Below are 21,237 nucleotides of genomic sequence, written 5' to 3'. Positions count from 1 at the left end.
AGACAGAAAGGTCTTCTGCCCACTGATTCACTTACCCCAAATGATCATATGGCTGGAGCTGCACTGATCCAAAGCCAGGAGCCAGGAACTTCCGTCAGGTCTCCCACATGTGGGTGCAGGGTCCCAAGATTCTGGACCATCCTCTACTGCCTTTCCAGGCCACAAACAAAAAGCTGGAAGAAGAGAGGAGCAGCCAGAACACAAATTAGTGTCTATATGGGATTCCTGGTGTGCAGGACAAGCATTTAACCAGTAGGCTATTTCACCAGGCCCAACAATCTACTTTCTTAAGTACTGCTGCTCAGCAGTTGCTTTAGAGTTGACAATAGAGTGATGAGGAAGATGGTGGGGAAGGAGTTAAAATTGTTGAGTGCTGTGTTCTTGTATTTGTGTCATACTTATCAATCTCTTTCACTAATTCATTGAGCAGGAATGTGTCTTAGTTCATTAGACCAAGCTTCTACCAATACAGAACATCTTTTATTTTTCCTAAGGGTGATGAATCAGTTTATTTTCCTATGAGTAGAGCACACTGTTTCAAGGACAGCATCGTGGTTCATGAATAAAACCCTCCTTTTGTTGAACTGACTTGCTGCTATTACTCTAGCTCGCTCTTGTTTACATACTGTGTCATGCAGATACATGGTTTTTGAACTGATAAACATAGATATACTTGCACGTTATAAAACAATGGTTAGTTACATCCTTACCTTGCAAGTGCTGAGAATCCAAATGGCAACTAGTTTGTGTCCCAGCTGCTCTGCCTTCCAACCAGCAACCTGCTGGTGGCCTAGAAGGGCAGTGGATGGTGGCACAAGCCAGGTAACTCTGCACTTGCTTGGGAGACCCACAGGAGGCTCCAGGCTCCTGGCTCCTGGCTTCAGATCTTTCTCTCAGTCGCTCCTTCTTTCCATAAATCTGGTCTGTCTTTCCAATAAAAATAAAAATGAATCTTAAAAAAGAGAGAGAGAAAAAACCCACTGTTCTGCTTACACATAAGCCTAGGTTGCAATTCTTCATATGCTCCTTTGCATCAACTCTTATTCAGATATATAGATTATCTTTCACCAATTTATTTCAATTCAACAATTTCCCCCTTTTGGTCATCGTGTCATATATTAGCAGATTGACCCAAATCATGGGCTTGCGTAGTGACATCGAATTCTGCCGTCATAACAATGAATCTGCATGATCTCTGGACAGAATTTTCAATTCCACAGTGTCAAATCATACATTTTATGTTTAATATTCTAGTCGTGGTTAGGTCATGTGATAATGAAAGAATGGGTATAAACAGGTATTTAAAACTGTGGAGTGAATGCAATACAATGGCAACAAATGGAAACACTTTTCAATGAGATCTTTATGAATTAACTTAATGAAAATGAAAACAGAATTCAGGTATTAAAGGATATTTCAATACAATTTGAGTTCCACTGACCATAAATCTTACTTAGTAATGATGATATAAGATCATAATATGATACAAAATGATCTGATTTGAGAAATATTAATCTTTGGAGTTAGTCTTGTGATATAAATCATAGTGATGTAAATCTACTATAGAATATTTGCTAGCTGTTCCCTCTGTGTCATGTGTTCTTTTTCCTTGAGAAATTTCTGTACCATATTTGGTATTCATACCTACAGAGGTGTCAGTGTAAGCCACCTTTTAATTAAACTCTGCAGTATTAAAATGAGTGAAAAGATAAGTACAGCCTGCAGTTTTGTGTATAAGCCTCCAACCTGGGTTGAACGTAAATCAGCATGTTTCTGCTGGAAATAGAGATAGTAGTACATTTGTTAAAGGAAATTCCTGACCTATCTAAATCCTGGAGCAGTCCGATTAGCTAAAAAATCCAGAATCACTTTTAATTTGCATACTAGCTTTAGATTCCATATGACCATTACCTCATGACTCCTCCTACTAAGGATGGTTCCCAAGAAATTCTTGGTATACAGTATGTATTAAAACAACAATATTGATCATTACATAATTCTATCTTAACCTCTTTTGCGATATGTATTTAATTGTGTATTTATTTTATTTGAGATAGAGAAATTAAGACACTTTCCATTCACTAGTTTACTCTGATTGCCCTTAACAACTTGGGCTGAGCAAGGTCACAGCATAACCCAGAGCCTGGAACTCAATCCAGATCTCCCACATGGCTGGCTCATATGGAACTTCAGCCAATCATACCTAAGAGCTATGAACCTAAAAGCCCTTACTTTTCTAGAGAAACTGGTGAATGTTAACCAAAAACAATTGATAGTGCTTTCAGTGGGACAAAACTGATGATCTGTGCATCAAATTAGAAGCATCAATAATCTCACAAGAACAATGGAATGCAATTTTTAATTGATCCACAGGAATATTTACAAGATTAAGTGATTCAAAAATTACTCCTGGATACAAAGCAAACAGGCACCTTATTTGTAGCTACATTAGTTAGAATAGCCAAGAGAATCTCTTTTTGTGACCATTGAAGCAAAAGCAAGAGGTTCTAGCCTGAATAAATTGGTACTTACAGGTACATTGACTTTATTGTGAACAGTGAGGTCACAGGAAAAGAAATTGAACACTTTTGGATCAGAATTGTTTCCTCATTGATGGATGTCACCAAGAGTATCACTCCTGGGAGATAACCAATAATTCTTACATTTTTTTTTTATATTACCCTGTATCTCCTTTGAAGATTTTCTCCAACTTCTAGACTAAACCACCTCTTTCTAGTAATGATCTTTGCTATATCCCCAACTTTTTCCTGGTTAGAATTACTTCAACTCTTTTAAATAAAGTTCCTAATTCCTAGAATAATTCTTCAAAAAGTTGTTTGTTAGATAATCTTACAGGGAAAAAAGAGGACTAATTTAGTCAAAGTTGCAGAGTTTAGAAAAACTGTGTACTAGTATGAGCAAAAATGTGCACCAAAGTGTATTTTCTGTAAGAACTGAAACTATCAATTTATAGCATCCAGTTGGATCTGATAGTCAAGGCATGACTTGATTGTGTAGAACTAGTTGTATCAGAAGGCGGTGGTTAGGCTAATGTTTAAGGCCCCTGTAACCCGTACTTAAGCACCTAAGTTAAACTCCTTGGTTTAATTCCTCACTCCAACCTCCTGCTAATGCAGTGACAGTCCATTTAGTAAGATTCCAGTCATCTACATGGAAAATCTGAATGGTGTTCTCAGTTCCTTGCTTTGGCTTGGATTTGTTTACATTTGTGGAGTGAAAGAGCAGCTGGGAACTCTGTCTCTCAAATAAATGGATAAAAGTAACAAAATAAAATAGAAGTGGAAGCAACAACGAAGTTGTAGCAATAGCAACCAAATTGCCACAGGCATTATCTGAGTTAGCACTAAGGCCTGAACTTTTCTTGTAGGTTCTATATGCCGTGAACAGGTCTATTCAAAGTCCAGGCAAATTCAGCATGTGCTAGTGAGTAGGCTAGTGTCTCATCAAATTATTTTGTCTCTGTTCAATCTCCACTTACTGTACTGCAACTTAACCTTACTACTCTCTACAATAATCTCTTCTGATGAATGACCCCTCCTGCAATATTGTAATATTCTATCAGAACATCATGAGTTAATACTTTATATTCGATGGGTCTTATGTCAAAAACACGGAAGGAAAACATTAGGCAATGTTTGATGTCATAATTCACTGTGCACAGCAAGACTTGCTTTTGTTGAAGTTTTTTTTTTAACCTGCCAATTTTATCTGATTTGGGCATTACCCCACACTCCCCTTCCTTGGTTTAGGCAAATGATAGCTTTTAAGCATGCAGTTTTACCTCTGGTTTTATAACATCGGGTTCTGTTACATTTATGCAGAGCCATACATATATAGGTGTGATACTTTTTCTTTATTCCTATGATATTGCCAAACTAAGCTGTCAAAGAGCACCATGTGATTTGGTTATAACTATGTACATAAGTGAAATGATTTTTCAGAACATTAAGAATCGGCCCAAATACTTTTCAAGTTCACCTGACTTGAGCATCTTGTTGGTTTTATTAAAATAGTCGTGACTTCAGAGTCTCTAGCTCTATGTCCAACACTCATTCAGGTGCAAAACTTATCTCAGTTTACTAGTAAAACAAGCTTGTGTTGTCTCCATGTTACACAACTTTTGTTGAGAAGAATGACTTAAGATGATGACTGTTAAAACATCCCAGGCTTAATTTTGAAAAATCTGTGAGTTAAGTACATATATGTACAGTAAAGGTACCATGCAAAAGATATTCTCCCTATATAAGAAGGCTTTACTATTTTTATTGAGAATGAAAAGCTGAGGATGAAACAAAGAAACAATTTACTTCTCTGACCTATTAAAAATCTAGGAAGAAATGAAATTTTGCTTCCTCTTTTTTCTTGTTTGAGATGGAAGAGATGTGTAACCAATGATAAACATGATCTAATTAACAAATTAGAACATGAGAGAGCACATATTTATAGAAATTATGATTCACAGATTTACCAATCTGTCGATTGACAGTGTGACATAAAGTGCATGACCGTTGGGTTTTTGGTTTTCCCTGGAAATTAAAGTCACATAGGCTAATTAAAATCACTAAAAATAGTAAAGGAGAAATTTATATGAAAGTGTTCAGGAAATGTGAGATATATTTTTGGTAGAATGTACATTTGGTATGAAAAACCTAAAGCTGCAAAGTTTTTGTTGTGGTTCGAGGAAAAGTGTGAGAAACTCTTAAAGTAGAGTTACGAGATTATCTAAGAATAAAAAGAGCAAACATATGGACAAGGTTAAATAAATAAGTAAGTTGTATACAATTTATGGCAGATAAATCTTGTGAAAGGAATTTTAAGTGTGATGTAGCTGGATTAAAAGGGAATTATTTATGTCTTCCTGGGAGGTTGGGCATTAATATAAAAAATATGGTACCAGTGAAACTTCTAAAACTTGATTATTCTGGTGTACTAAAAAAGAAACTAACAGAACTCTAGTGAAACATCAGATTGATTCTATGAAACAGGTATTACAACATCGTACAAAACAAGCATTAACTGAATATCAAGAAAATGCTTTGACAGATCAACCAGCATTGCAATTATTAAAATATGCAAACTGAGTGAACATCATTACATTGGACTGAGTCAACATAATGATCTAACAAGCAGATCAAGCAACCTAATTCAGAAAAGCAGAGCTAGCATTTAAGGGAATATAATTTAGTGTAAATGCAGACCCATGGAGGCCTTGGACATCTGCTTGGTCCCCCTGACATCCGCAACATTTTCATAGCTTACAGCCTCAAACTTCACAACTAACAAATCAGGTGAGAAGAACCAAAAGTTGGAAAAGAAATCCATGGGATGAATGTTCAAAAACTGTCATAACAATTAGCAATCAATGTTTAGCTTTTTAAACTCCTAATCTTTGGGGAAAAATAACATTCTAAATTATCCATTCTTACCTCCTGAAGGACCTGTTGAACACTTATGAACTTTATCCTCTGATGATCAATATTTGTGACACTTTAGATATTTTCCAGTTGGATAGCGGGATATAGCTGTATGGTCATGTTGGATAGATATAGATGCCCCTTATGTGGGTACAAGTGATTGCCTATATACCATCACTTGGATGCAGTGAAATCCTTTGCTAATATACATGGTTATGGACTTGTAAAACATACAATAGAAAGTTTTTTTCTAAGAACAAATTTTATTTGGACCTATGGAATGATGCAAAGTTTTGGGCAAGAAGAGAAAACTGATCTGTGCTCAGATGCTTTAAGATGGCTTCCTTTTCCCACTTCCAAGCACTTCTGAAGAGCACTCACCTCATCTGTTCCATATCTTCACTGGTTCAGACCTTGCTTACTCGTGTATTCTGAATAACTTTCTCTGAAAGTTCCCACAAAATGTACTGTATTTAGCTCAGAGTTATTGGTTATACAAGTTAGTACCCATGATGAGGCAGATGGGGATGGATTGATTTTCACTGAGGAAAAACTTTGGGATTAGATAAGTTTAGCAGTTTACTTGAGGAACACGAAGTTCTAGAAACAGATACCATTCCAAACCAAAGAGATGCAACATGCTTACACCCTTACTATAGAGAGAGTTGCTTTACAGCCCAAACGAAAACAAGCAGTGACATACAGAGTTTACCTGATTAGTGCAGTCTGTTGTTTCCCATGTGTTGACAAGTTTGGAAGTTTAGAGCCTAGATTAGTGGAGGAGTTGACTGCTGGGATTCAGGCTCAGTTCTTAGCCACGTGAGTATAGTTTAGTTTGGGCTGCAACTTCCTTGCACATCAAGCTAGTGTGTTGTTGACTCTTGGGGACAACTCATCCTTCAGGTAGCTAAGTGTATTAGCTAAGTGTATTCCCATTTAATGTAGCACTGACACTAAATAATGTAGTAATGAAGGCATGGCATTGAAATTACCAGCTCCTTTCCCTTTCTATGAATATTACCAGAGTAAGGTACATTTTATAAAAATGCTTATTGTCTTTCCAGACTTTGATAACTCAACTAGGAATCACATTTATAAAGTTTTCCATCTTTCAGTTTGTTGTGGTTGCATTCATTTGATCTAAACATCTGTTTTCTCCTTTGTCACTCCACTTCTCAAATATTTTTAAAATAAAAATAAATTTAGTATTTTAAACTATTGAATCATAAATTCTTTCTTCTATTCTATTGCATTTGTCCATATTATCCAATAATTGTACTTAATAGAAGATTGTGATCTTTGACAAAAATCATAAAATATAAGAAGTTAAACATGTGAATACACTTTGGTAATTATTAATTATGATAGACTATGGAGATTTCACCCTTGCAATTTAGTTAGCTGGCATGAGAGAGAGAGAGAGAAAATTGTGTGTGGTAAACTTAGCATTTTAATTATCTGAGGTACAAACCATTCATGTGAGTGTATCACCTTAGGAAAGGACACCATATGTATATAAGAGTACGATATTTGTCTCCTGGATAATTTTACTATAAATTATAGTATACAATTTGGGAAGAAAACAGTGTTTTATCAGTAGCATAATTAAAACTTCAGTATCCATTCTTTATGAAAGAGAACTCATAAAAGTGTGGTGAATGAAAAGCAAGTAACATTGACCCCACAGGAAATTCTATTTACCATCACACTCGTGGTAATTTTTAAAAAAGTATCATTCTGTCTCTAGGCCTGTAACCCCCACTCTCTCAGGTAGGAACACATTCTATGTAGCAAGTTTATCTACACCCAATAACACTTTGTCCAAGTAACAACATTATTACTTGTTCTCAAGGATTATTGCTTAGCAACAGGAAAACACTGTACTTAGAAAATTATTTTCACCAAATATTCCATTCCTATTTTTATTTTTATATTTCTAGATAGTTGTTTCTCAGAGATCTCTTGGTGAGACATTTTTTTTCTATATTGAAAGTAGAGTAATTTATTTCCCTCCACAGGACACAACTGTTCATTATTTTTGCCATATCCTGATATATGACAGTTTCTTTGAGCCCATTTCAAAGATGGAGGAAGGAAAACACTGAAAGAGCATGAGACAGGCTCAACCATGACAATAGTTGTCAGAACTTACTTTCACAATTCGCTAGCTTATGAAATAAGTCTTTGGGATAAGACTTTTTTGATGTAGCATATATCATATCACAGTTCTGACAGGAAAGGAAACATATCTAAATTAAATCATCGCTACAGTCAAACCTAATGGAAATGCTTTGTCAACAAAGACAAAGTTTTCGTATTTGATTTGTTATAAAATTATAGAATTTGATGCTGAAAGAGACCATGGAGAGAATATAATCCATCTCGTCCTTTCCCAAATGAGTAAATCAGTTCCCACAGTGGAACTGCAAATGATTCAAGGTAATATAGTTCATCCATGTTGGTGTTGGGACACTAGCCAATTCTCCTTTCCCTCCCATCATTCCCTATAAATTCCTAAGGAATATTTACATTAAAGAAATACTTAGATTCAAAAAAAAATCTGGTGTTTCCTTATATCTACTCTCCAGTCTGATTGGCACCTTACCAACTTAGCTTTTCTTTCGTATTACTTGAATGTAATGTGCTTCTTCCTTGCCTGAAAATGCCTGCTTTTCTTCCTCTGTTCTTATAATACTCACACACATGTTACCTTTGGCAGTAAACCTTCTCCAGTTTCACCAGACAGTCACTTGTTTTCTCTTGTCTCCTATAACAGCTTTACAGTGAAATAAATGTCTTGTTTGTGTGCTTGTTTCCTTAACAGATCATGAGAAGAAAATGAGACATGAAGAAATTTGCTGAAATTTTCTAGATTTTTAAAGAAAACACATTTGAACTACTATTGGCAGACAGGATTTTGTTCTCTTTTAAGAAATATGAGGATATCTGATACAATTTAAGGCAGGAATGTAGCACATTGTCAGGAATGAACTAACCACAGGACAGGAACATAACACAGGGAGAATTTGTTTTCTCCCCCTCCGAATTCTCTCTCTACATCTGCATCTCTCTGTTATTACCTCAGATCAGCTGTCACTATTACCCCACCATAAAGTGAAAAATAAGTGCTTATGATAGGTCTTTTTAAAAAAGTTTTGTTTTATTTGTTTGAAAGTAAAGTTGCAATGTGGTAGGGCTGAGGTGGGAAGATACACAGAGAGACAGAATTTTCCATCCACTGGTTCACTCCTCCAGTGGCTGCAATATTCCAGGCTTCTAGCAAATGCTTCAACTGGATTTTCCCCCATGGATGGAAGGGTCCAAGTACTTGGGCCATTTCCCCTTGCTTTCCTGGGTGCATTAGCATGGAGGTGAATCCTCAAAGGAGCAGCTGTGAGTGAAACTGATGCTCATATGAAATACTGGCCTTGCAAACAGTGACTTAACCCACTGGACTACAGTGCTGGTTTACAGCTGATGGTTCTTACGTTGACATCATCTCCACTTAAGAATGATCCAAATAATCAGAAAGTACTAATCTCGAAGACAGTTCCCAGGAAAGCTTGGCCCAACCTAGCCACATGCTCACTACTCCACCAACCAACTCTGGCTAGGCACAGACAGTATCCCATTAAAGTGGCTGCTGTTACTCTAACTCTAGGAATGGTAGAGGCTGCTGGAAGAGAAGTAAGTGGAACAAGGAATGAGCAGACAAAAGATCTCTACCAGAGTCATAAACGTCATAATTTCCTTCTCCATTAACTAATACACACATTACCAACCTACTGATGGAGTACATAACTGGGACCAGAGTAGATCAAATGTTTTGACTGAATTGATTTAAAATCTTATGCAAACTCATGATTTTGTACAAAAATAAACTAAGAACCAGAGTGATTAACTCCTTAAGTGCTACATAAATGGTTAGTAACCAAAAAAGACCTAATTTCCAGGATATTAGCTTTTGCTTTTATTTAAACATTAATTATTTATTTTTTCACTATGTAATTGACAAAGTACATTATCAATTATTTAATCATCTCAATTAATCCTCATAAAAACATTCTGATGACTACTATTATTATGCAAGAATTCATCTGAGACTTATTGAAAGTAAATGACTTTGGTGTCTCAGAGTCAGGACTCAAAAAGCTTCATCTGTCTTCCCAGAAAGCTTTAAATCACCACTGCCAAATTTAGTAAGATGTGAACCACATCTGTAATTTTTATATTTTATTTTACCATGTTTTGAAAGTGAATAAAAAAACAGGTAAAACTTTCATTTTAATGATAGTTTATTTAATTCAATGTATCTAAAATAGTATTTCATTATAGATTTATGATCAATCTAAAACACATTTTAACACATCTTTTCTAAACGAAGTCTTCGCTCACAGCCCATCTTATTTTAAGTAAGGCATATTTCAATTGCCAAAATGCTATATTTGGCTAGTGTTATCATATTTGGCAGTATAGCCCCACATGATTATGACTCAAATGGTTATATTGATTATATTATCAATCAGGTTTTAATATATGTGCCCTTCCTCCTGTATAGCACATCCAGTATTGTATTATTGTCCAAGTAAGGTCCCAGTAACTTCTGATCTCTTGCTTTCGCCTTCAGTCAATTAACATTACACTACTATTGGTAGTACTATTGGTACATGGAAGATCAACAAAAAAAATTTGAGCTAGTGCTCAGGCACAGGACCCATCCCAAGAAGGGCTGTTACCAACCATAAGCTTTTCTTTCTGCCCTATCGAAAAGAACAAGTTCTAGCTTAGTTACATAGGAAATTATAAGACACAGGTAGTTCAACATACCTTCCATCTGGTTCTGTTCTCAAAGCGCCCCTTTCACCAGATAGCAAGCAATAGGCATGTTTTGACTCATATGTTTTTTCCAAGTTTCATTATAGACCATTAGCAAGGATGTTGTAACCCTTTAGATGCAAAGAGAAGGATTCATTTTTGTTGTTGTTGTTGATTACATTGATTACATTGCATTATGTGATACAGTTTTATAGGCACTGGGATTTCCCCCACCCCTCCCTAAACCCTTCCCCCATGGTGTATTCCTCCACCTTGTTGCACTACCACAGTTCAAATTCAGTTGAGATTCTTTCATTGCAAGCATCTACCAAGCATAAAGTCCAGCATCTTATTGTCCAGATAAGTTCAAGGGTTTCTTGGGCAGACCATCTCTGTGGTCTGAAGGTAGAGCCGGCAGAGTATCATCCTGATCAATTAAAAGCCCTGATGTAACATCAGTAACAATTTATAACGTTACGGAATTAATTGACATGGTATTGAGTAACCAATATGTTAAAAGAGAAAAAAAAAAAAAGAATGCAAGTTCTGAACCACATCCTGTGACTTCTACATTGACATTTCAACTATTAGTTTATATACAACTGGGTTCTATACACCTTAAAATGGCTATAGATTACTATTCAGCTGTCTCATGTCTATTTTCATTTTAGTATTTAGCAGTTTATAGCTTTGAGGCATGATTTTGCTGAACTTGGCTGTTTTTTGGGTAATCTAACTCTATAACAAGACATATGTCAACAGTTTAGGTGAACAGTTTTAGGAGGGGTGTGCAGAGAAATCTTCAATACCCTAGTCAGGAGTAACTAATCTTTGTGCCCTACCCAGTGAGTTATAAATGCATCCCCACTGACCATTTCCTGTCTGTTTCTAAGCTTTCCTTGTTGTTCTCTGTCTATTCTAGTGTTTTTTGGTTTATTTGTTTGTTTGTTTGTTTGTTTGTTTGTTTTGAGGGGTTTTCAGAGCAATCCTGATGGTCATTGCCAGTGAGAGTGGGGACACAAAGTCGGAACCAGGCAAGGACCAGAGAAAGCTCCTCTCCCTAGTCCCGAAGGAAGTTTACTGTTCTGTTTCTGCGGATTGCTCAGTGCTCCTGGTTGTCGTTCCAATGACCTTGGATCCTGCAAAGCAGGATTTGGACTTCTTCCATCCCATATGGGAGATCCAAATGGGGGTGGGTGACCTCAGAGTTCTTGGCCTCTGAAGGCACTCCATTCCCCCTGGTCTCCTTGGCAGTTGGGATATAGTCCTTGGTGCTCGTATTGATAGTCCTTGGTGAGGATCTGGAGTCTTCAGGGTTGGGATACAAGCCTCCGCAAGGAGAAGGATTCAATAGTCAGCATATATTGAGCATTCAACTTTGCCTCATTTCTTAGGCTAGGGCCCCAATTAGCATCACCAGCTGACGATACTTGTCCTCTTTTCAGCAATGTTTTCAACACTGGGAAGTGACTATACATATTGACAAGAAACAGGAAGATTTGGGGGGAAGCCTGTAAAACTATGAGAATACATAAGGTGAAAATTGAGGCAGAATATTGTGTGAGTCACAGCTATAAGCAGTAAAAAATAATTTATACACCTTGTGAACTCACTTTTCTGCATTATTTAATTCCTGTTCATTTTTAAAACATGTAACAAATCTAGAGGCTTTATTGATGAACAAATTTAAAGAGAGGGGAAATTCTTCTAAGCTGAAACATTAAAAATGAACTACCATATCTTCTATTGATCCACATTTTTGAAATATTATGTTTTTCATAAGCTTTCTTTTTCTACATATCCCTGTAATATTGAGGAGTCCAGAGAAATCCACACTTAAATATGATAATAAAAATAAGATGAATACATTTACATCACGCACATTCCTAATATCCATAATCTATTTTCTTCTATGTAGAGTAGACCTCATTTGCAAATTCAACATATTAATCATAAAGACGTTTGTTTTTCCATTTTGTTAAGTTTTTGTCACATGCTTTTGTCACTGACCACATTATAGAACAAATGAGAAGAATTTAAAACAATAGACACAGTGCCTGCCTTGAAGAAATATGTAGTATAAATTCTTTCTTGGAGAGATAAGGCAAATATGATAAATTACTGCATGACTCTAGTAATTTCCAGAGTAAGTAGAAGAGAAGCAAACAGAAAAAAATTTGTGCTAATTGATTGAAGAAAGGGGCTAGTCAGTCTGAAATAGCTACTTAGGAGAGTCTTAAATCTCAGAAAAATATTACTCAATACATTTAAAATGTCTAATAAACCTGAAGGTGATATTAAATGGAAATCATTGAGCAACATGAAGAAATGTTTAAATGTAATATAGATTATAAGATAAGGAATTTAATTTTAGGTAATTAAACCAAATAGAAAGCAATGAGAACAATAAAAATGGCATTGAGATGCCCAAGATGCATTCATTAAATATTTTCCATTCATTAAATATTCATTAAATGTTTTCCATTGCTGGTGTGGGCGTTTGGTGCTTTGGATAAGATGCTGCCTGTCCACCCACCCTCCCTATGGGAGTTCCTAGGTACAAGTCCTAGCCCTGCTTTTTATCTAGCTTCCTGCTCAGGCACATCGGAAGAGGTAGCAATTGATGGCTTGTGTCCTTGTGTCCCTGTCACTCATATAAGACACCCAGACTTTAGATGCTAGGCTACTGCGCCAGGCCATAGCCATAGGATTTAAACTCATACAAAAATATTTCATTTCAAAGTTGTCTTGCAACAAATAAATTTTTTATATTGGTTAAAAAGAAAAATAAGTTCAACTCCTACTCTTATTCTCTTGCACAATGGGATGGCATAGTGTGAGACCCTCACCAGATACGAATGCCATCTCAGACATTTTGTTGTAGTGGTTACCACTGATGAAGATGAGTAGATATATAATTGGTGGGGTTTCAACAGGCATAAAATGCAGACATCTCATAGTCAATGAAAACTACATTTCCAATGCCTGTCATCAGTGTCAGTATGCCTCCCTGTGCCTGTGGCTGTGTTTGTGCATTTTGGAATGAGGATGAGGGCATAAAAAAAGAAAATTGCAAACAAGTAGGTATCTAAAATAGAGCAAAATGATCACTGACTAGTATAGATGCTGCCAGGGAGTCTTTCTGATGCAAATATATACCTAAGTTAGTTCTGCTTTCACCTCAGGAACAAAAAAAAAAAAAAAAAAGAAAAGCAAGGTTTAGAAAAAGAAATACTGCCACCCCAAGCTACAGATTCTATTGTTTCTGGAGAAAAATTCATTTACATCAAATATCTGAAGCTGTCAGCACACACAAAGACTTTGAAAGCATTTGTTTGGAGCTAATACTGTACTTTCTATTTATATTCTAATGCCTGGTCCACCCCCTTATGTTTCTTTGTGAACTTGCTCAAGTTTTGGCTCTACTATACTTTCACTTTTTTTTCTTCTGAGAAAGATTTATTTCAAGAATACAGAAATGGATTATTAAAGAACGAAGTGGCATTTGATCCTGTGCTTGCTGCCTTCTTTATGCCTTCTTCTCTTTCCAAAACTGTGTACACCTGGAAATGCTGAACACCTCAGAAGTCAGGCACTCAGTGGATCTTGCGAGGGCCAGAAAGCACATGTTCTACTCATCTTATCTACTCAGAAGTAGATGAATTCTGAAAATAGGTGCTGTCTAATTTTCATCCTCTATTTTATCAGCCATTCCTGGACTGACAAATGATTTCTGAAAATAAGTTTTCATGCATACTGTGGACACCAAACCATCAATCAATCAATCACAATCAATCAATCAATAACTTTTAGTAATTCAGGCACCATGGAAAGCTGATCTGAAAATAACAAAACTGATTTTCTAACAGTTATTGGCTGCATGATGTTCTAGGTTTACCGTTTATATCACTCTTTCAGAACTATATTATGTTACATTAAAAAACAAAAGTCATTCTCAACCAGAATGGAATGAAGAATACAGCAGATAAACCTAATTATGTGACTGAATTTCAAGTGAATAATGATGATGCTGAACAGGTGAGAAACAAAAATAATGAAGAAAGCTAAGCACCCTAAACTGCAGATATAAAAGACTACAACACTGTACTTGAGTTAGCAAATATGTTTCTTAGAGGGCTACAGTTAATAATCCAAAAGCTACCTTCTCAGAGACTAGGCATGAAAAATTAGTACATGATTCATACAAAACTAAATTTCTCACAGATAAATAAGGAAGTTAATAATAAGGAAAAGTAAAAAATAGTACATTTTTTGCAATTAGATTTAAATCAGAGATGTCAGTATGAACTCAATGACTTTATAGATACATATAAAATAAGGAGATATTGCATGTGTATGTTGAATAAATGCTCATATTTTCTGGACTGTCCTCCAAGAAGGCCTAGAAATAACTCCACAAAGCTAATGAGTATATTAACACCCAGGCATTGGTTTCTAAAAATCATTTTTCCATAAAGGGAAACTAGCCTGCTTGTAGAAGTAGATGATTCATGGACTGAACAGAGAAACTTCATGATTCTTTTTGGAATGGTTTTTACTAATAGAAAATAAAGAAGTGCTGAACAATGGATGGAGGCCAGCACTTGACCTAGCAGTAAAGATCCACATAGGATGCCCATGTCCCATATCAGATTGTGTGGGTTTGTTTACAGGCTCTGGATCCTGATTGCAGTTTCCTGCTATGCAGACTCTGGCAGTGATGGTTCAGGTAGTCGAGTGAAAGACTTGGACTGAGTCCCTAATTCCTGGCTTTAGCCCATTATCCTTTGAAGACATTTGGAGGGTGACCCAGTGGATATCAGTGTCTGTTTTCTCTGCCTCTCTCTTCCTCCTTTCTTTCTCCATCTCTCTCTCACACACACAGCTCAAATGGATAAATTACTTTTTTGCATGACTAGATGTATGTTGAAGGACACAGTAGCCTAGCTAACGATCTCTCCATGATCACTTCTGGGCATTTTGACTAAGATCAAGTGTGAAGATCTTTCTATGACCAAACTCAGAGCAATTTGAACACACACACACACACACACACACACACACACACACACACACACACACAGAGTTACCACAGTATTGCATTATAAAACATCCAACTAAATATGGGCGTATTCACACTGTTACACCTAAATAATTGTGGGGGAGAAAAGAAGGGAGAAGATTCAGTTTTTTTCAATTGATGTACTACACTCAATATGTGTAGTTAGAATGAGATAGAGTACTACAATTTAGACAATGCTATAATAATAACTGCTGTAGGAAAAACCCATCAAAGGATAATAACATCAATAGGAATATTTTGAGGAAGCACAGAACATCTATATAGTCTCAAGGTATCTGCATGACTATGTTTATTAAATACAACAAGGAAATTGTAACTTTACAATGGAGAACCCAGAATATAGCATTCTAGCTAACCAATTAAGGATTGCATCATTGCAAATAAGACATATTGACATCAAGTAGACATGATGTGAGCACATAGGAGTGATATTTCAGGTGTTTTTTTCTGACAAAATATATGGAACCTCAATCTAATTTAGATAGCAGATTAATTCAAATTGTGAGACATTTTATCAAATCACAGACTAGTACTTTTTGAAAGCCTGAAAATTGTGAAGGACAAGGAAAAAGAATCATCACAGATGGGAGGAAACAAAGGAAATAAAACAATGAAATGCAATGTGTGGTTCGAAATTAGCTCCAGAATCTGACAAAGTATTTTAGGGGAAAAATTAGTAAAATACAAATCAAGTCTCTCACAGTATTATACTGACATGAATTTCTTGGTTTGAATAATTAAGCAATAATTATGTAGATTAAGTAGGGGAAGTTGGAATAAAAATTGCTTTTAAAATTATTTACATTCATTTTGAAATCTTTATTAATCTAAAATTATTTCAAAACAGAAAATTAAGAAAGGAATAAATATCAAAATTGAATTTGTATTTCCTAGAGTTGGACCTCAAAATGAGAACATAAGGGCCCAGCATGGTAGCCAAGTAGCTAAAGTGCTCATCTTGCACATGCCGGGATCCTATAAGGGCGCAGGTTCAAATCCCAGAAGCCCCGCTTTCCATCCAGCTTTGTGCTTGTGGTCTGGGAAAGCAGTCAAGGAGGTCCCAATGCCTTGGGACCTGCACCTATGTGGGAGACCCAAAAGAGGATCCAGGATTTAATTAGTCATTTATTAATGACTAATGCTCATTAAATTTTTGTTAAATTTGCTTTCTTATAAGATGATGTCATAAGTCTTATAGTGAGAAAACTGGTAAGAGGTGGGAAAATCTCATAGATATAAATAAAATCTATGCTTGATATTTCATGTATTCCCACGACATTGAAGAAGGAGATATCTAGGCCAAAAATGGGCAAGAGAAGAAGCAATCAGGTATTTTTCTTTTGCAAAATTGATAGTAAGACATATTGACATCAAGCAGGAGTGATATTTCAGGCAGCTTTAGATCTTGAACAGAAAAATTACAACAGAAAAATTCAGTATTTCAGAGAGTAGCTGACAATATAACATTCTCTCAGCAGATAAAAGTGTTGAGAAAACAAGTTAGATTGTTTCAGACTCAACGAAATTGGAAGATAATGGTATTACCATTTTCTCGTTCTAAGAGGCCTACTACTTTACCAAATCTTCACACTATTATTACTCAGGATTGAATGACTTGACTAAGGAAAAAGTGTTTCATTTCAGAATCATGAAAACTCAGAAACAGATAAAACAAGATCTTTAATTATACAAACAAAAAAAGACTAATATCAGATGCTATTTCCAAAATTAGCCATTATAAGTTAAAAAAAAAACCCAAAAGAGAAATGTATTACCTTTCCTTAAAATACTGACCATCTTTCTTTAACCTTGTTTGATTAGGTTAGGGGGAAAATATGTGATGTGCAGTTACACTGACTGCATCTTTGCCAAATTTTACACAATACCAAGCACTATTCTAAGCTTTGTTGAGGCATTAATCCAATGATTCACTAACTCTGTGTGCTTGTAGCCCTGAAGGAAGTCAAACCAGTGCCTTTATTCCTGGGAGTGGGACTGGTGTCATTAGCAGCAAAAGTACTCCAGCATTTGTTATTTTGAAAAAGGGAATTTCCAAAAGTACATGCTTGTAGAGACATGTTGAACTCTTGAGGAGGCCCTGGTAAATCAATGATTACTGCAGAATTCATGTCACTGGTTCCATAATCCCATTGTAATCCTTTCAATCACAGGTCTTACATCCAAAATAATGTAACAAGTAGATACAGGCAATATTATTGGAGGAGGGACAAAAAGGTACATAGACTAGGTCAGAGACATGTATTATTGCAACAATAGAACCTAGGAATATCTATATTTCTCTGTGCCATGAAGTCTAATTTCTTATACACTAATATAACAGGGAATATACTTTGTAAATTTTTAGTACATCATACCCATTATTATATCCAGAAGGAAATGCCAGAGCCAAAGTAAGTGTAACAACTAAAATTTTTGTAATATTGTAATAACAGAAAGATTAGAAATGTGGTATAAATAGCAGATAGAAGAAATAATGGATATAGAGAGAGCAAGAAATTAAAAGAGTGGGACCAGCAAACATCAAGTAAAGATAAGCTTATTTTGATGCAATAAGGTTTCTTGTCTCACACTTGGCTTTTTTCACCTTTGGCTAAACTTATTTTTTAATCTTAATTTTGCATTACAAGTTAAAAGCTTTTTATCCTTTTTAAAATAAGAATTAAATTGAATGCTACCTGAATATAGTGCACAGTCTTGCAACTTGTCACCATGTAGGTTTCGTTAGCCACTTTTTGCCTTGCTTGAAAATTAGATTAATGTGCAGGGTTTTTTCATAACATGAATTTCCATGAATCTTATAAAAACTCAATATTTACATGAATTTTAAAAATTGTGGTAGAATAAACTTACTTCATTTTCTGTGAAACCTTTTATTTTTCTTTATTTTTAAAAAAATTATTATATTATTTTATGATACAGTTCCATAGGCTCTGGGATTTCTCCTCCCCTTTTCTCCTATATTATTATAATATTGTAGCTATTCATAAATAGTCATAAGTCATCATTATGCTACTTAACCATATCCTCACATTGTAGACATGGACAGTGGCAGAGTCCAGCATCTTATTCTCAAGTTATGTTTAAGAGTTTCATTGGGAGTTTTTCTTTGATTTGGAAGTAGAAATGCATACTGCTTTTTATCTTCAAGTCTGGGTATGGTAGTCTTTATTACACAGTTACTATATATCTCCTTAAATGAAAAGCCATAAAACAAAATCAACCACAGGAAGAAAAATAGAAGATTTACAACAACATGAAATTAAATAACATGCTACTGAATGACCAATGTATCTCTGAAGGGCCATTTTTTCGCTACACAAAATGGTGCCCAATGTGCCACTGGTGGGGCCCTGGGCCTGCTGGTTGTTACGTCTGGTCGCCACCCAGATCTATCTTGGGTGGAACTGCAGGATGCCAAGTTGGTACTGTTTTTCCTCTGGGACCAGAACAATGTGTGAGCAAGAACTGAGCTCACTCCTTGCTCAGCACATGTGCAGCTTGCTGTTGTCCTCCCAACTCCATAGCCTTTTCCTCAGTACACAAAATTATGCCCAATGTGGCACTGGAAGGGGTTGAGCCATGAAATCCTCTATGTTCCTGCACCTGCCTGCTTAGACTCTCACTCTGCTTCTGCTCATAGTGGAATCAAGCGAGTCAGAAGTTTGGACAGTTCTTTACCTGTATTCACCTCCTGAGCTCCCAGTGAACTTCCCCTCCCACCTGACTGCCACTGGAGATCCGATCACTGATCTTGACCACCACTGGGGTATCTGGTCATTGCAACACTGCTCTGCTGTCTCTGCTGTTCCCCATGTCCACAGGTTTCCAGGTGTCCCTCTGCTCTTGGCTGTCCTCTCCTATTTCCTGTGATCGCGGCCTCTCTGCATCACCCTGGGTAATGATTTCTGTCTCTTTGAACGTGGAATTCTATTCCACAATCTTGTTTCTCCTATCCATGAAACTTAACGTGCCTTTGTATACAAGATAATATATGTGGATTATACACATATATATTTATTTAAATGTTATAGGTTATCCAAAATTATACAGAAAATTTATTTGTAAAGTAATAACATAGTGAAGACTTTTCGCTCTCAGCTCTGCTAGAATAATCAAGAAAAAAAAAGCAACAAAAACAAGATGAGCTTCTATGGGCTACAGTCAGCTGCACCAAACTGTGAAAACTGTGTTTCTGTGTTTTCTTCCAATTTAGTTCACTGGCCAACTGGTGAAATTGTAACTCACCAGCAATAATCTCACCAAGCTATAATGTAGTTAAGATGCACCATTTGGTAAATAGGTATCAGGGACGTACATCAGTATATCAATGTGATAAGTTGACTTTTCTGCCTGAGAATGTTCATTTTCTTAGGACTTTAAATAACACAAGAACAAGATGCTACTCCAGTATCAAAATTAAGGAAATTCAGATTGTTGCCTACAAATGTATCACATGGAATTAGTCGCTTTCAAGATGGGTACTGCTGAAAGAAGCCGCAGCAGCTCCTGTGCTTTCTGTATTGCATGTGCTCAGCTGTCTGCCCCCCATGGTCAGGAGTCTCTATGAGTCTGCGTTTTCAGGCTGCTCTGAGTCCCCTCTTGTTGACTGATCTTAAGTCAGTACAGAAGCTACTTGCAATCATTGTAAGCAGGAGCATAAGGAAATGGTGGCATGCACTTCCTCCTAACAAGAAAGAATTGTTTAAAGAAAGTGTTAGGAAGAATAAATGGAATTTATTTCTTGGTTTGAGTGGTTTGGGATTGCTATTCGTAGTGTTTTATTTTACTTTGAAATGAGTCCAATCACAGGAAGGAGCAAACCACTGTTATTGGGGAAAGGGCATTTCAGTGTTTTACCAGAACTAGAATATGAAACAGTGATGGGAGAATTTAAAAATGATATGCTAACTGATAAGGAGGCCTGATAGCTGTTAAAGATGTGTTTTATCATCTAATTGAATGCAAAACAGACATCCCAGTGATCTCTGAGATCAACTGGGTTATTCATGTGGTTGATTCCCCACATATAATGTGCTTCCAAATGGACAAGTGTCTATTTTCACTGGGCTTTTAAATAATGTAAGTGATATGCAGCAGCTTTCTTAGTACATGAAGTTCTTGGGCATGCTGCAGAAAAAGCTATCTTGGTTCATTTATTGGATGTCCTGGGTATTATTTTTCTCACAATGATTTGGGCCATTTGTCCTCAAGATACTCTGGCACTTTTGGGCCAGTGGGTCCAGTCTAAATTGCAGGAGGCCAGTGTGAACCTAAGAGCCAGTTCAGTGTTTTGGAAGCAGATGGAATTGGCAGATAGCCTCCATGGTCAGCCCCAAATGCCAGAATGGTTATCCGCACACCCGTCCCATGAGCATCTGGATGGGACTCATCCCTCGGGCTCTCAAAATGAGAGAAGTATGTATTTGCACACCACTCTCTGGGCCAGACCCCCAATTACTGTTCAAACTCTACATGATGCATTTTCTTGAAGAATCAGAGAAAGAAGACCAAAGCATCAGTCAAGAAACAGAAAATGGATCCTCTTTCTTTTCAAAAACAAGAACAAATACCATTAATCTACATAGTTGAGAAAAGAACTAGTAATTGAATTAAAATTTACAAGAGAGAATATATGAAGAATGTAGTGACCCTAATCATTTTTATGTTACCTTTAAAAAATGATATCTGAAATGAAAAAAAGAATTATCTAGGGTCAAATCATGTATGTTATAGATATTGTCTAAATTCTACGAAGTGTTTATTTTTATGAACTATTTGTATATTTTAATCTATTTTAGAATATCTTAAATGAGGAAAATGTCAGTGAATAAATTTATATTATACTTTTTAAAAAGGTTTATTTATTTTTATTGCAAAATCAGA

General features: G+C 36.1%; 1 pseudogene; it reads left to right on the top strand.

The window, feature by feature from the left end:
- The first annotated feature begins 19,494 nt into the window (after positions 1-19,494).
- LOC121148639 lies at positions 19,495-20,962 on the top strand (annotated as a pseudogene).
- The last annotated feature ends 275 nt before the right edge of the window (positions 20,963-21,237 follow it).

Source organism: Ochotona curzoniae, unplaced genomic scaffold (assembly GCF_017591425.1).
Source record: "Ochotona curzoniae isolate NIBS_2020 unplaced genomic scaffold, NIBS_Ocur_1.0 scaffold_4701, whole genome shotgun sequence".
NCBI classification, from domain to species: domain Eukaryota; kingdom Metazoa; phylum Chordata; class Mammalia; order Lagomorpha; family Ochotonidae; genus Ochotona; species Ochotona curzoniae.
Note: the sequence above shows the minus strand (reverse complement) of the source record. Positions and strands in the feature narration are given on the sequence as shown.